The sequence below is a fragment of the Macrobrachium nipponense genome, chromosome 42 (assembly GCF_015104395.2).
Source record: "Macrobrachium nipponense isolate FS-2020 chromosome 42, ASM1510439v2, whole genome shotgun sequence".
Lineage (NCBI taxonomy): Eukaryota > Metazoa > Arthropoda > Malacostraca > Decapoda > Palaemonidae > Macrobrachium > Macrobrachium nipponense.
The window spans coordinates 42,707,840-42,725,339 of NC_061103.1; the positions used below are offsets into that span (position 1 = coordinate 42,707,840).

Below are 17,500 nucleotides of genomic sequence, written 5' to 3' on the forward strand. Positions count from 1 at the left end.
TCCCGACTATCACACTTGTCCCCTTAAAATGGTACAGATATGTAGATGACATCTTAGTAGTCTTTATCAATGTAAATGTCTAAATTGAATAATTTAGTGCCATCCATAAAATTCACTGTTGAAATTGAAAATAACAATGTCATCCCTTTCCTAGATGTATTAATACATAGAGAATCTTTCCAATGCCAATTCAGTATTTATAGAAAACCCACAAATAATTTAGCATATGTACATTTTTATTCTGGCCACCATCTTGATATTAAAATTTCAATTTTTTCTTCAATGTTCCTACGTGCTTTGCGTATCACGAGTCGAGTCCACAATATCTTGACCAAGAAATAGAATACATAAAAAAGATAGGAAACGCTCTCTGCTACCCACCTCATTTAATTGATTTATGTTATCAAAAAGCTCACAAGAAGTTCTATAGTGTTGCTATTAATGAAAAAGATATGCCTAAAAATGTACTTAGCTTACCTTACTTTCGTGGATTTGAAACCATAAAATCAATATTTAAATCGTTTAATGTTAATGTAGTGTTCTCTTATAACAATACCATTAAAGATATGCTAATTAAGAATAGTCCCGTAACAAATAACAACAACATTTACAAAATTCCTTGTAAGGATTGCCCATCGTTTTACGTTGGTCAGTCAAGTAAAAATTTATGTGTACGTATTAAGCAGTATATGTATTCAGTTAGAACAGCCCAGACTTCAAATGCACTGTTTATCCATCTGAGTTAAAAATCTCATTGTATTAATTGGGGTGATACCTCTGTAATTGCTAGATCTAATGATTATGTTTCAAGAAATTTACTGGAATCAGCATTTATACAAATCACTAATAAAAACAACCTAAATCTTAATCCGGGAATGTACCATTTGGACCCGTATATTTGCAAAATGTTTATGAAAGACCTTAAAATAAATGAACTACTAATAAATTAGTCCCACATGTATATAGTTATTATCTCGCTCTCTCTCTCTCTCTTGCTTGATATTCTCTCTCCCTCTCTCTCTTGCTCGATATATTTATATTTTTTTTCGTCTTTTCATTAATAATTTTTTTGGGGGAACATTTTTGTAAATTTCACGATAATAAGTTGTATATGCCTTAATTTTTTTTCAAAATGTATTGTTTTCTGGATGAATCGTCCGCTGATCGCGTTTGTATCTCCCAAGGTGTGGCTGCCCTCAGGCGTTTCCTCGCTTCTGTAGAGTGAAATCGACCTTATTGCTAATCTTGTAGTGTCAGTTTGGATATTAAGCCTACCTTGACTATGTTTTTCCTCTGTAAAATCAGTTGTGCCTGAGTAAAGGGTCGAACTAGATCGAAAGTGCTTGGCTATCTTGCTTTTTCATTTTTTTCCTTCGTGGCAAAAACCTTTATATATATATATATATATATATATATATATATATATATATATATATATAAACACACACACACACACACATATATATATATATGAGAGAGAGAGAGAGAGAGAGAGAGAGAGAGTTGCATAAGACACTGTCCTAAATATCAAGACGAGTAATATATAGAAGTTAGACTGAGAGAGAGAGAGAGAGAGAGAGAGAGAGAGAGAGAGAGAGAGAGAGAGAGAGAGAGTTGCATAAAACACTATCCTAAATATCAAGACTAGTAATATATAGAAGTTAGAATGAGAGAGAGAGAGAGAGAGAGAGAGAGAGAGATTGCATCATAAGACACTATCCTAAATATCAAGACGAGTAATATATAGAAGTTAGAGAGAGAGAGAGAGAGAGAGAGAGAGAGAGAGAGAGAGAGAGAGAGAGTGCATAAGACACTATCCTAAATATCAAGACGAGTAATATGTAGAAGTTAGACTTAGAGAGAGAGAGAGAGAGAGAGAGAGAGAGAGAGAGAGAGAGAGAGCGACCACCTATTAAGCCACCCCAGCGCTTCGAGAAGTCTCCTCCCCCCATTCAGTTAAGTTAAAATTTCTCTGGCCGCGCGAAGGGAATGTGGAATGAGATTTGATCTGGTGTTCAAGACTCGCGTCGCAATAACTATGGTCACCGTGGCTGAAGAGAAACCATTTTATGTAAGGTTTGACGAGACGGTTCTTGGCCGCGAATCTCACCTAATAAAACAGGAATGCATTCGTGCTAAGTACTCGTGCTAAAAATATATATGTTCACATTACTGACGAAAATAAAATACAATAAAATCTTAATTCTAAATATAAATTGTTTAAAAATTACTCCTTTAAACAATAAGAAGAAGGGGGAGAGGGAGAAAAGAACAATTACGGGTAGACATAAAATACAATAAAATCTTAATTCTAAATATATAAAATGTTTAAAAATTATTCCTTTAAACAATAAAAAAAAGGGGTGGGGGGGGGGGGGAGAAGATCATGAACTCAAACTTGGATCACATTCTCAAATATACATGAAAATTATAAATAAATAACAATTCAATAAATATATATAGCTGCGTAGTAAAGTGAACGCCGACATAACACCGAAAAGAGTGATGACCCAAATCCTCAACTTTATGAAAAGAGTAATCACAGTGGGTACAGGGAAGAAAAAGAAGAAGAAGAAGAGAAGAAGAATTTAGAGAAAGGGGGTATGACGTTACCCTAATACGTCTTTCCTACTTGTTTCTTCATATTTCGTTCGTTTAGTCGGTGGGTTTTTAATATGTTACCTCCCTTTTATTTTCATTTCTCTTGGTTTTATTTAATCTCTTTTTCGTTTATATGTTTTCAGAGCTTATCTGGTGACCAATGAAGTAATTAAATGACATTTTTATTGTTAACTAATAATAATAATAATAAACAGCTTAAGGACGACTATTCTTGACGATGGTTACACAATAATAATAATAATAATAATAATATATTACAAAGTAATATACTCTACTATATAATTGTGGACTTGTATAGAATTGTTCTTCACGAGACTTAATTTCTTAATAATAATAATAATAATAATAATAATAATAATAATAATAATAATAATAATAATAATAATAATAATAATGGAGAAAAAATCCACGATTACGTATGGATAATATAATTAAAAATATATTTCTATATAAATTTATTATCCAAAATGTGTACCCTTATACAACTGTGGATATGTTCTCCTATTTCAAGACTGATGCTATTATTATTATTATTATTATTATTAGAATGAAAGAGAATTTTTTGGTACATACACTGACCCAGATAAAGAATAGCCAGGATGAGGAACAGTAGCAACTTGAAAGGTTTCTTCCTCTCCGTGGAACACGGAGCAAAAGCGGGAGAAAGTTGGGAAGGTGCATCTCTCTCTCTCTCTCTCTCTCTCACTAGGACTTCACACAAACGTAGTACATGCGTTATGTATTAAAAATATGCTCTCATATTTGTCTCATTCCCTTTGTGAGAGAGAGAGAGATTTTTTGAGAGAGAGAGAGAGAGAGAGAGAGAGAGAGAGAGAGAGAGAGAGACCTTTTGTTCGCCTTTGTATAATGCATAACTTCGTTCCTGGAAGGTTCCGGCGTCATCCTGGAAAGATGACGCAACCTAACTTGATTTTTAAAATTTAGGTGACACATTTCTATTATAGGATGGCAGTCTAAATATTTATTATTATTATTATTATTATTATTAATTATTATTATTATTATTATTATTATTATTAGTAGTGTAAGTAGTAGTAGTAGTAGTAGTAGTAGTAGTAGTAGTAGTAGTAACGTATAATATAAAGGGAATAACGAACGAAAAGAAACATTATTATTATTATTACGTTATTAAGAATTATAATAATAATAATAATAATAATAATAATAATAATAATAATAATAATAATAATAATGAACACAGCTAAATAAATATAAACAAATCGACGCACTTAAAAAATGCGTTACTGAAACAAACAAAAATAAAAATTAAAAATTCTTAAAAAAAAGTAATTTACTTTCCATCAAACTTTTGGACATCTGCCGTTGCTGGCCTTGTGCCAGCACCTGTTCTTCAATTGCACTGAATATAGAATTGAGGCCAAAGGCCAAGCACTGGGACCTATGAGGCCATTCAGTAAAAAGTTTGAAAGGTGTAACAGGACGAAAAACTCGTTAAATTGTTAAAAATTGTTAGGATAGATTGGAAAGTAAGATAGAACAAAGAGAATATGAAAGGAGGCACAGTAAAAGAACCATAAGTAATGCCTACAGTGCACCGCAAGGGGAGCACCTGTTCTCGCTCCTAGATCAACCAGCCCGCTTAGTAACCGACCGAAAACCGTACTGCAGCATTTATCATAGAGAGAGAAGCCTTACCGGTTGAGGAGGGTAATTCCGTTTACGGGAAAGAGTACAAACCCAAGTTAGAATGTGGTGCACGTGACACTTAGCGTTAAAAGCGGCATATAGTTTATGTACCTAAAAGGATACATTCGTCTGTTTATTAAGCCAATTGCCTTTGTATATTACTTTAATGAATTCCATTTTCAAATCTGTTTTTGGTCGCGTGAGAATTATTCAGTTATGTGAGGAAATATACATTGAAATGAAGTGGTATTAAAGGCTTCATTCATGTGAGTAGGCTTATGGACTCGTTTTGAATAATAATAATAATAATAATAATAATAATAATAATAATAATAATAATAATAATAATAATAATAGAGGCTGAAGTAGTTCCAGGCTTGCTCTGAAGATTTTCAAAGATAAACTCAAATTTATACCAAAAATGTAATAAAAATTTATTTGCACAAACAAGAAATTCAGGAGGACGAACATCTATATATATATATATATATATATATATATATATATATATATATATATATATATATATATATATATATATATATATACACATATACAGAGAGAGAGAGAGAGAGAGAGAAGAGAGAGAGAGAGATAAAATATAAATTTTCCATTTAAAGGAACAATCTTGGAAAGCCATCCCAACTTTTTAGACGAAACTGTCCTTATGCCAGCACGGAGGTTCTTAATCTTTTAAGCTCGCCCTCTTCCCCCCCCCCCCCCCCCCCCCCCCCCTCACCCCCCCCCCTTCAAGGCCCAGCGGACTCAATCAAACACACACACACACACACAAACACAAACACAAACACACACACACACACCCTTCTCAGGATTTGCAAGATCGATATGCCTACAGTACGAGATTTATCGATTTATTTTTTCTTTCTCTCCGACTAGGCTATCCCGTAAGGGTTCCAACGGGACTCAACTAAGGAACAATACCAATTCGGTCTCCTCAAGGCCTACTCGCGGGAATACAATTGCAACTGGAACGTGCGCAGGCGCAGATCGTCTCGAGGTTCACGTGACGTAATTATAACGAAAGAGAGAATTATAAGTGTTTTGTGTTTTCACTCTGCAAAGGTCGTTTGATGTCTGTCACAATCCTCGTCTTATTCATTTCTCTTCATCACAAATTCGCCTTTTTGACTTCTCGGTGCAATTAAGGACGATAATATCTGCGGGAATAAAAAGGCTGACCCATTAATTTAAAAAGAAATATGTAAAATGTTTAAATTTTGACGATTTCCCATTTTTTTTATCATGGTTTTAACTTTGACGTCAAAGTGGAATTAAGGACTCTAGATATCTGCGTGTATACGAATATTGATCAACTCAATTCAAAAGAAATATGTAAAATATTTACACTTTAAGGAAGGTATTAGATACGTATGGAAGACCTCTGCGCATTAAGACTGCTCAATTAATATCAAAAGAAGTATGTAAAGTTTAAAGTAAGCTCGTTTAAATACACTGAAAAAAGGGATAATCAAATCTATTAACAGAGAGTACCTTACCCAAACACTGAGTGTCGCTCCATTCACCCGCCACTTGTCAGGTGTTGATTTTTTAATTTCCAAAGGACTGCAAGTTTGTTTGTACCGTCACCCCTCCCTACCACATGTATTTTGGACTTCTACCTGTGTGCATCAGTCCTTTGACAATGGCTTCGAAATAAAACCGAAACTAGTCAGCAATTACGACCCTTTTTATTTTTTCCTCGTAGATGCTATATATATATATATATATTATAATATAATATATATATATATATATATATATATATATGTTAATTAAGCTATACACATTTCAAATTAATAGTTATTATTCTGTCTGGATGATTTAAATTGACCAAATTAAATTATTTTATTACTAGACTTTGTCAACAATCTTCCAACGTGTACTGTCTCACTCACACATACACATACACACACACACACACACACACACACACATATATATATAATATATATATATATATATATATATATAATATATGTGTGTGTGTGTGTGTGTGTGTGTGTGTGTGTGTGTGTGTATGTATATATATATATATATATATATATATATATATATATATATATATATATATATATTATAATGTATAAAATATCAAAACTGCCAAGAGAACTGATGTACAAAAGACACATGAATATAATAATATAACTACAATAAAGCATCACAACCGGATGAATCAACCACAAGAGAAACTTCATGAAAACGAGTCCAGAGGCAACTCCATTCAGAGTGACACTGGGAACAAAAAAGAGGTTTGAGAAAAATAAAAAATAAAAACTTTTTCAAGAAAATGCAAAAAGCTTTCTACGAAAAACCTCGGTGGTTTTATATCCCGTGGCCTTGCAGTTAAGTAAGTCAAGCATCCTATTATTGTAGGCGTTTGTTTTGCATTTTGTTATGTCTTTGTTTATTTGTTAATTGATGTCATACGTCATCGATTTTTTTAAATTTTCATTTTATTTATTTTTCCTATATTTCGATGTTTACAGACTTCTCAAGGTGGATAATTTTGGATGTGAACATTAGGAATAATAATAATAATAATAATAATAATAATAATAATAATAATAATAATAATAATAATAATAATAATTTTAATGTCGAAATCAAGTTACCATTGTCACCATTTCTTCATCCGTTAAATATCCTGTGTATGGACAATCTGATTAATTAATTAATAATAATAATAATAATAATAATAATAATAATAATAATAATAATAATAACAATAATAACAATTTAACTGTCGCAATCAAGTTACCATCGTCGCCATTTCTTCATCTGTTAAATAACCTGTGTATGGACAATCTGATTTATAATAATAATAATAATAATAATAATAATAATAATAATAATAAGGTACCCTTCTTCCTCCTCTCGTCAAATATCCTTGAAAATGTCTCTTCTCATTTAACGACAGATGTTTTTCGATCTATTTACTTTTACATTTATTTTTTTAATTTTATCTTATTTTTTCTTTTATTTTTTTTCTTTGCCGTATATATCTATTCAAAATGTCCAGTCATTCCCCTGAAGGAGACTCAGGTCGATTAGCCAGTTATTCAGTTGAGTCTACGAGTCTGAATCCAGGTCTCCATTGTCTTCCACAGAGCAATGTCAGCTTCTCTTTTCATTTTTTAAGATTATCTAATTTCTCTCTCTCTCTCATTTATCACTTCTTTTCTTTTATTTCAAAAAGCTTCTATTAGGTCTGATTAGGTTATCTAATCTCTCTCTCTCTCTCTCTCTAGCAATAGCAGTTTCTCTTTCACTTTTTAACATTTTATTTTATAGTTTCTATGAGGTCTGTGTAGGTTATCCTCTCTCTCTCTCTTGTACCAATGGCAGTTTCTCTTTCACCTTTTTATATTTGATTTATGTTTCTATGAGGTCAGTGTAGTTCTCTCTCTCTCTCTCTCTTTAGCAATGGCAGTTTATCTTTCACCTTTTTATATTTGATTTTAAATGTTTATGTGAGGTTTGTGAAGGTGTTCTAATCTAATCTCTCTCTCTCTCTCTCTCTCTCTCTTTAATGCGTCCACCAGCACTTCCACAAGAATGCAGCGTTTGTCACTCTTCGTTTCTCATGCAAATTAGTTTCTATAAAAGGACAGTTAAAATCAAAGCAATCAGCCCCAGGCGTCTTGCCTTGAGAATTCATCTGATGGAAGTTCACAATATGAAAGTGAGATGAATAAGGTGTGGCCTATTGCACTTGTAGACATTTATGTATATATACATACATACGTACACATATACAAGCGAATACCACCGGAAAATGATAAGCAGAAAGTCCCTACCAAGCACTTTCGCCTTTATTCAGGCACTGTCGAGGACCAATATTGGCCTGAATAAACACGAAAGCGCTTGGTACGGACTTTCTGCCTATCATTTTCCGGTGGTATTCGCTTATATAATGAAGTCGCCTGCATCTACTGAGATTGCACCTGGGCACGTGTTCCCCCCCCCCCCACCCCCACACGGAAACGGTTCCCCCCACCCCCAGGAAACATAATGACCAACTAATAATATTGAAGATTTAGATAATAATATGAATGAGAAATATATATATATATATATATATATATATATATATATATATATATATATATATATATATATATATATATATATATATATGATCATTTTTCTGGATCCGCTGGTGAGCGTATTGCATCTGAAATCTAAGTTTTCCTCTGAAGAACCTCCACTCTCACTTTCCTCCCTCCCTTCCTTCCGCGTCCTTCAGATGAACTAAGTTCGTACCGTAAGCTCTCGGGCAAAGCTCTTCAGAACTACTCTTATCACGACTCGGAAAGGCAAGAAGGCCTTCTTTTCCTAGAGGCAGACACAGGTAGGCAACACGTAACTGGTTTTGTCGTTCTGTTTCCTTTCAGTAAACTGTATAGTATATAGTAGTTTTCCCTCATCATAGATCTCCCAAGCAGGATAGGCCTATTATACAGTCATGTCCGGTTTCAAGCTTCAGGTGAAATGATGGGCTCAAAAGGATGGCAGGTACTCATCAATGAATACAAAATTTGGGCTCAAAAGGACGGCAGGTCCTCGTCAAAGAATACACAATTCCCTTACATACTTTTGAAGAATACAGTTTTCCTAAAGGTACTTTTAAAAGAATACACATTTTTTTTCCTGGGACACTTTTAAACAAGTTAGACCTCGCTTTCAAAGATTACACAGATTTCCTGACGTACTTTTAAAGGATACACAATTTTCCCTAAACACTTTCAAAGAATATGCGAATTTTTCTGCCGTACTTTCAAAGAAGGCACAATTTTCCTGACATACTTTTGAAAGATAAAGTATTTTTCGAAAGTACTTTTTAAAGAATAACCAATTTTCCTGGCGTACTTTTAAAGACTATAAAATTTTCCTGACGTACTTTTAAAGAATATACAGTTATCCTGACATTTTAAAGAATATACGATTTTCCTGACATTCTAAAGAATTGGCAACTTTCCTGACATTTTAAAGAATACGCAATTTTTCTGACATTTTAAAGAATACGCAATTTCCTAACATTTTAAAAAATACGTAAGTTTCCTGTCATTTTAAAAACATAAGCAATTTTCATGACATTTTAAAGAATACGCAATTTTCTTGGAGTGCTTTTAAAGAACATGTAACTTTCCTTAAATACTTTTAAAGAATAGGCAGCTTTCCCGACGTACTTTTCAGGAATATGTATATATAATTTTCCTCAAATACTTTTACAGAACGCGCAATTTTCCTGACATATACTTTCAAATAGGCCTAACGTAGCGCCTGGGTCTGAAGATCATATTGCCATTGAGCGGGAGTTTCGAAGTGTCTTGCCTCATACAAGTTTTTAGCTTTTTGTTCATTCATGCAAACATGTATAGATATATTATGTAATTATATACCTTACATATAAAAACGTATATCTTTCTATAATGGCCGTAATGTCTGACCGTCCGTCTGTAATTCAATCACTGCCAAACGGCTGGTCCGATGGCCATGAAACTTGAAAGGGTTATAGTGGGGACACCGAAGATGGTTTATAATGGGGTTTCATCCTACCTCCCCCACTCCCTCCGAAAGGGGGGGTGAGAAGGGATTCCCTGAAACAGAGCTGGTTTTGCCCGTGAAGCGAGGTTGGTTATGCTCGTAGACTTAGTTATATACTTTACGAATTTTCATACATAATTCTGTATACATATGTTTGCTAGTATACATAATAAACAGAATCCCTTCTAACAGTTTTCACCCAAAAACACACATTAATTCTTTCTATCTTAATTTGTTGAGGTATGATAAACACGCCACTGATTAAAAACAAATAACCTAGGTAGACCTAATGTCTGGGTCAACAACAACTTCGTCCTACGCTCCTATGCTGTTGCAATAACTAACGTTTGCTTGCTTGCGCAACACTCAAACTGCAAAAAGCATTTCACTTCGCAGGCAGCTTGTGAAATTTTTAATCATTCACGTTAGAAGTCAGTAACAACAATATCGACCCTGACATCAACTGAAAATCAACGAATTACATATTGGTGACATAGAGGGGCTTCTGATATTGATATTAAGGTAAAAAAAAAAACTTTTCCACCATTTTCTCTGACGAATAGTACTACCCCATTACCACAATACTGAGAGGATAGCGGTTGTAAAATTAACTTAATTCGTTATAAAATGATGCTGGGATTGTAATGGTTTAGTGAAAGTCGTTAATTGACTTCATCATCTTCAAAGAGCATCATGACATATATATATAATTTATATTATATATAACACACACACACACACACACACACACACACACACACACACACACACACACATATATATATTAATTATATGTATATATATATATATATATATAAAATATATATATACATACATACATACATACTATATACTAATATATACACTGATAAGCTTTATCAGGAAAAAAAGGTATACGTATATATCATATATATATGTATATATACCTTTCCTGATAAAGCTTATCAGTGTATATATTAGTTTATAGTAGTATGTATGTATGTATGTATGTATGTATGTATGTATGTATATATATATATATTATATATATATATATATATATATTATATATATATAGATATAGCTAATATATATATATATATTATATATATATATATATATATATATATATATGTGTGTGTGTGTGTGTGTGTGTGTGTGTTATATAATAAACATAAAATTGTATATGATATAGTATATACATATATAGTATATATATAAACCCAATGTATCAGAAAAGGGTAAAATTTGGACATCCACCAGTGAACCGCAGGTTGATGAACACAACACCTGCCTGTGTGCAGTGAACAGTAAAATTCACGAATTTGGAGGAGAGAGAGAGAGAGAGAGAGAGAGAGAGAGAGAGAGAGAGAGAATTTTGTTCGCATCACCCGCAAGATTATTTCAAGGTCAACTTTTTGCACAGATGCATAAAGGAAAGAGACTGATTCGTTTACGTCGTCTGAAATTGAACGAGAGAGAGAGAGAGAGAGAGAGAGAGAGAGAGAGAGAGAGAGAGAAGAGAGAAGAGACTGCAATAACGAATGCTAAGTCCAACCAGGCAAAGAAATGAAATATACAAAGCAATGAACCAAAAAAATATGCAAGGTATTAATAAAACTACTTAATAGTACAAACTACAAAGGCAGGAAACAATAATAATAATAATAATAAATACAAAAGCAGCAAAAGCAGGAAAACCATCAGGAAAACACGTCCGCTTGACACCAAGTCTCTAGGAAAGCATCATTTCAAGAAACGTCGGGCAGCCACGCTGCCTTTTAAAAACGGGACTAGGAGTTGCGCAGGAATTGAGTTAGATCCTGTGGTTGGGATTCCACTCATCCCACCTAGAGTCTGTGTTCCATTCAATCCGGGGATTGTGGGAAATTTCAACTTGCAACAGATCAACTAACTTCTCCATCTTCCTTTTTTTTCTTTTTAATCTCTGGGCTGTTTCTCAATTGGTGTATAAACCTTTATGCCTTCATCTTTATTCGTTTTTCTCTGTTTCTTTTCTTGACATTTATCTGGATTTTCCTGTGATTGCTTCGTGTATGTATATATATATCTATCTATATATATATATATATATATATATATCTATATATATATATATCTCTAGCTGTCAGTCTTAATTGCCTTTGTTTATACATTAGGCCTAAGTGGCCACATATGCAATAATAATAATAATGATGGTAATTTTCTAAGAATTTGTGTAAATATGAATCAATTCTGATCGAAATACAAACCGATATTATAAACACCCTATCAATAAATATACGAGATAAAGAAAGAGAGAAAGAGAGAGTTCAACAGTCTAGCCTACATGATGATATCAAGGTTGACTTTTGCGCATGAGAGAGAGAGAGAGAGAGAGAGAGAGAGAGAGAGAGAGAGAGAGAGAGAGAGAGTTCAATCTCCTCAGCTACAAGATTATTTCAAGGCCGACTTTTCGCATATGGATGATAGAGAGAGAGAGAGAGAGGAGAGAGAGAGAGAGAGAGAGAGAGAGAGAGTAATCATAATAATACTGCTCACCCAATAATATAGTGATAACACAATTACCCTCACAATCACACTCATTATCTTCGCCTCTCTCTCTCTCTCTAGACTAGTCCTACTGGCCACTTTTACCCAGGTTTTACCGATACCAGGTGATAGAGCCACGGTCTAGCCTACGCCTGGTATGATGCAATAGGATGTGAGACTAGTTTCTCCTTTGACTAAGTTCTCGGAATAAAGCGTTTATGGGTAAATGGTCAGTTTAAGTCAGCTGTGTGTGTGTGTGTGTGTGAGAGAGAGAGAGAGAGAGAGAGAGAGAGAGAGAGAGAGAGAGAGAGAGAGAGAGATTGTATCTTTCTAAATGAATGCTGTTAGGTCTAGGTATTTAGTACGAAGATGAATTTTTAAAAAGTATCCATCCATCTATCTACCTCTCACTTGAGAGAGAGAGAGAGAGAGAGAGAGAGAGAGAGAGAGAGAGAGAGAGAGAGAGAGAATATTTTTTAATGTATGCTCTTAGGTCTACTGGGTATTTAGTACGAAGTTGAATTTTTAAAAAATACCTATCTTTCTACCACTCATTTGAGAGAGAGAGAGAGAGAGAGAGAGAGAGAGAGAGAGAGAGAGAGAGAGAGAGAGAGAGACTATTTTTCTAGGTGTATGCGTTTAGGTCTAGGTATTTAGTACGAAGATGAATTTAAAAAAAAATACCCATTTATCTTCCTCTCACGAGAGAGAGAGGAGAGAGAGAGAGAGAGAGAGAAGAGAGAGAGAGAGAGAGATTGCATTTTTCCTATAATTAGGATGACAAGTAATCTTGTACGAAAATTACACCTTGCATGCGTAACTGTCTATGCATGTGTGGAAATGTCTTACATATAGGTCTAAAAGGACGTAAGCTTATTTCCCTAAAAAACATTTATATACACAAATCACATTTATTTACCTATTTCAACGAAATAACAATAATAAAAACTTGGTCTTTATGCCCCTTAACATAAAGATGAAGAGTAGATAGACTTAAAAGCTTACTGAATACAAATAAAATTACTTAACTATAAGTTTACTAGGACCACAGCGTATAACTTCACTTTTCCTTGGCTGTTTAATTAGTTCATAAACATGTAACACGAAAATTCACTCAGTCCGAAGCTGGAATGTTGGAAATATTCAGACATCCTTTACCATAAAGCAACACTTTGGCAATTTCCTGCTGTGCTCCGTTCCACGACACGAGAGAGAGAGAGAGAGAGAAGAGAGAGAGAGAGAGAGAGAGAGAGAGCAAGCCCCTTGGTAACCGAGCTCACTTTACTACTACAATGGTCCCTCGTCACTCACTATCTCTTATCAAAGTGAAACACATCCATTAAACTTTTGTTCTTACGGTCGCACTTTGTAATCCCGCTTAGCGGCGGTACAAAACCACCATTTGAACTATTATAAAAGTTGAAGCCAAGAGCGGCTAGATAGAGAGACGCCCTTTCACACGTCAGACGCCACCACCACCACCACCAGAAGGGTATCGAAAATGCCAAATGTGAATAGGTTGCACAAGACGCTGGGGCATTTTCCCCCCTAACTTTTCACTTCGGCCAAAGGCCCCGTTCTGGACCTCGTGTGGCTGAAGAACTATATCACATATTCACCACAAAATTCAAAACTCGATCCTATGCGAATTTCCACTGAGACGCATCGGGATAAGCACTGCTTTTCTAGACCGGACTCTTATCTAACTCATTCCAGGGTAGTGATCTGGTTTCCCCGAAGGCGAACACTTTAAGAGAAAAACAATCACCATCACTCTCATAAAGTTTCACGGGGGGGACCTGCTGAAGAAGCACAGGCCACTACTACTAACGGGACGTCTCAGGAGTTCGACAGACAACACCAACTTTTGACTCGTCGTCAATGAGACTTTCCCGAAATGCTTGTACAGATCTATTTACGTGTCGGAGGGAGGAAACATCCTTTTAGCCTACACAGAGCACATGTAACACTCCACCAGCACAATCCTAATAACATGTACACTCGACATACACATACACACACATTTGCACACACATTTCAGGCGTCACTCGTGTTCAGCCAACGTGTCGTACCGCCCCCATCCATCAAGTTGTACTTTTTTTTCGGATCTGCGTAATTCCTCTAAAACCACTCACAAGAAAACTGTCATATAATTGTCCATGTGATACATTTTCATTATAAACAACGAAAATGGATGATGAACTAGCGTGAAAAGGAGAAATCCCAAATCAAAAGGATAACTTCATACGTCTGGAAATACGGCCGTAAGCGAGTAATCTCGCCTAGCAGCGTAACATGGCCTTACAAAGTTCCAAGCAGCGAGTGGCTTTTTCTCAAAGTGAGGAGGAAACCTCGAAAAGAACTTGTTTCCTAAAGTTTCACGAGTTGAAAGCATGAATAGGGGATTCCATATACCTTAGAGAACTTCATATAACTAGGGGGAAAGCCAAGGCAGAAACGGCAGCGGCTGAAACATTATTCCATAAATATAATGCTTCTCTCTCTCTCTCTCTCTCTCTCTCTCTCTCTCTCTCTCTCTCTCTCCGCTGTGTTCGCTCGCTCAGTCTCGCAACCCACACGAGAAAATCGATCTGAAATTCCCTAAGTTGTCGATTCGAACGTTTATTGTTCTCCTTAATTATTCGCTCTCAAGATCTTTGCTCTATCCGTCGTATTCCTCGGCAGCGAACGACTACGCCGTGGACGGAAAACCACCCGAGATTCGCCAAGACATCCGTTGTAAGCGGATAAAACGCCTCCGAGTTTTAAAAATCGCTAAAACAAGTGGCCACCAACTTTTACTACAGCGGGGGCTGGTTGTAAGGGTGTGTGCGTACCCTCAAGGGGAGGCAGTGGGACACTTTTTAATGTGACTCGTTATGATTTTATTCAAAAAATACTGAGAGAGAGAGAGATAGAGAGTCTGGGCACATATAGAGCGTCAGCCAATCTGCCCCCACAAAGATGATGATGATGGAATAACTGGCTAACAGACGTGAACTACAATTGTGTCTGTACAGCATCAGACGAGATTGGCGGTCTCTATGGAGCGTACTTGAAATGTCTTGGCTGAGAGGGATGCATTGTGAGGATTATATATATATATATATATATATATATATATATATATATATATATATATATATATATTATATAATATATATATATATATATATACTATATATAATGTGTGTATGTATATATAATGGTCTATTAGTAGTAACCTGGTAAATGGTGATCCGGTATTTTCTCAATCATATATATATATATATATATATATATATATATATATATATATACGTTGTTTTATTTCAAATATAATATATATATATCATATATGATATATATATTATATATATATGAAATAAAACTAATTTATACAATATTTTTCACAGATAGACTTTTTCTTATTAGTATAATAATACCCTCAGTTTCAGTCTGATTAAAAGGCAGAGCTAGCGACAGCATTACAGTCACAATATTTATATAACTTATTTTTGTAAGTTTTAAACGAAGTGCCAAAGCTCAATTGAATACTTTGAGACTATGTGCCAAAGTTCGTAATGGGCATTATTATAATACAGTTCCGTGCACGGGCAAATTTATCAAATGAATTTAAGCTCGTTGACGATGATTTCTTCAAGAGAATAATGATGTCATTATAATATTATTACATCAATCGTTATTCTGTCCCTATCATTTCCGTTATCATAATCGTCACCAATTCTTCTTCTTCTTCTTCTTCTTCTTCTTATTATTATTATTATTATTGTTGTTGTTGTTGTTAAAAAGAATGGCAGAATTAAGCGAGTTGATTTTATAGATTGTCTTTTCTATTTTCCTTAGAATTGTAAGAAAAATAGAAAAAAATATATATATATAAACAGCTCGCTTAACTCTGCCATTCTTTTTAACAGTATTTGCCTAAAAGAGGGTCTTCTACCAAAATATTATTATTATTATTACTATTATTATTATTATTATTATTATTCTTATTGATTATTATTAACGTCTTTTACCACACTACCTACCCCCAAGCGACGGACCACCCCCTGGACTCTCTGGATATGCCCAAAGGCAACGGTGGGGGGAACATTACGGAACCTTTCGCAAACTTACATCGGGCACTGACCCAGCAAGACTTGCAGTAAGGCCAGACGGTCTGTCTCCTGTGCCCAACTCGCGGGAGAAAGAGAATGGGTATGTATTACAGTATATGTATACGTATGCACCCAGCGCGCATGCACACATACGCACGTACACGCATGTATGTGTGGCTATTACGATTACATAAGTATGTGGTCAAGAAAGTGGAATCATAGATTTTTATTTATCTGTATTTATGCATGTATAATGTATTATTATAATACTACACATATTATTGTGAATATATAATGTTAAATACATATTATAAATATATAGGTCCTACTATATATATTATATTATATATATATATAAATATTATATATAGCGATAGAGAGAGAGAGAGAGAGAGAGAGAGAGAGGAGATAGAGAGAGAGAGAGAGAGAGAGAGAGAGAGAGAGAGAGAGAGAGGCGTTCACTTTGAGGTCATATTTTCCGATTTCTTCACTGGCAGTTGTTGCTTAAAATTTTTTTTGATATATTTACAAACACACACCCACACGCACACACACACACACACACACACACACATATATATATATATATATATATATATATATTATATTATTAGCCAGTTTTCATCAAGTACCTAACTACCTAGTATCGGTAGTAAACCGACGGAAGCTCCCGCCCTCTTTAGGTAAAAACGTGCTAAAAAATAAAACCACTCGACACCCTACCCACTCTTTAGTCGTCCTCAATAAGCATGTGACGCGGATATTTTTCTATGACGTGGACTTAAGGAGTCGTACAGACGGCGCCCTTGGGTCACGTTATGAATCTGTCATGAAAAATGAATAGGAATGAGATTGGTCGGTCTGCGTGCGAGGTCTTTTGAGAGCGCGTCACTCCATAAGGATAAGGAAGAGATGCATATAATAGTTTATATATAATATATATATATATATATATATATATATATATATATACATATATATATATATATATATATATATACATATATATATATATATATATATATATATAT

At 34.5% G+C, this 17,500-nt stretch overlaps 1 protein-coding gene across 1 annotated transcript in view; it reads right to left on the minus strand.

Annotated features, from left to right (window-relative positions):
• LOC135213154 (uncharacterized) overlaps nucleotides 1-14,400 on the minus strand; it is a 309,126-nt gene extending 294,726 nt beyond the window's left edge. Inside the window, 1 exon segment of the mRNA XM_064247098.1 lies at nucleotides 14,322-14,400. The gene's annotated coding sequence lies outside the window, so the exon portion shown is untranslated.
• Between the last annotated feature and the right edge of the window lie 3,100 nt (nucleotides 14,401-17,500).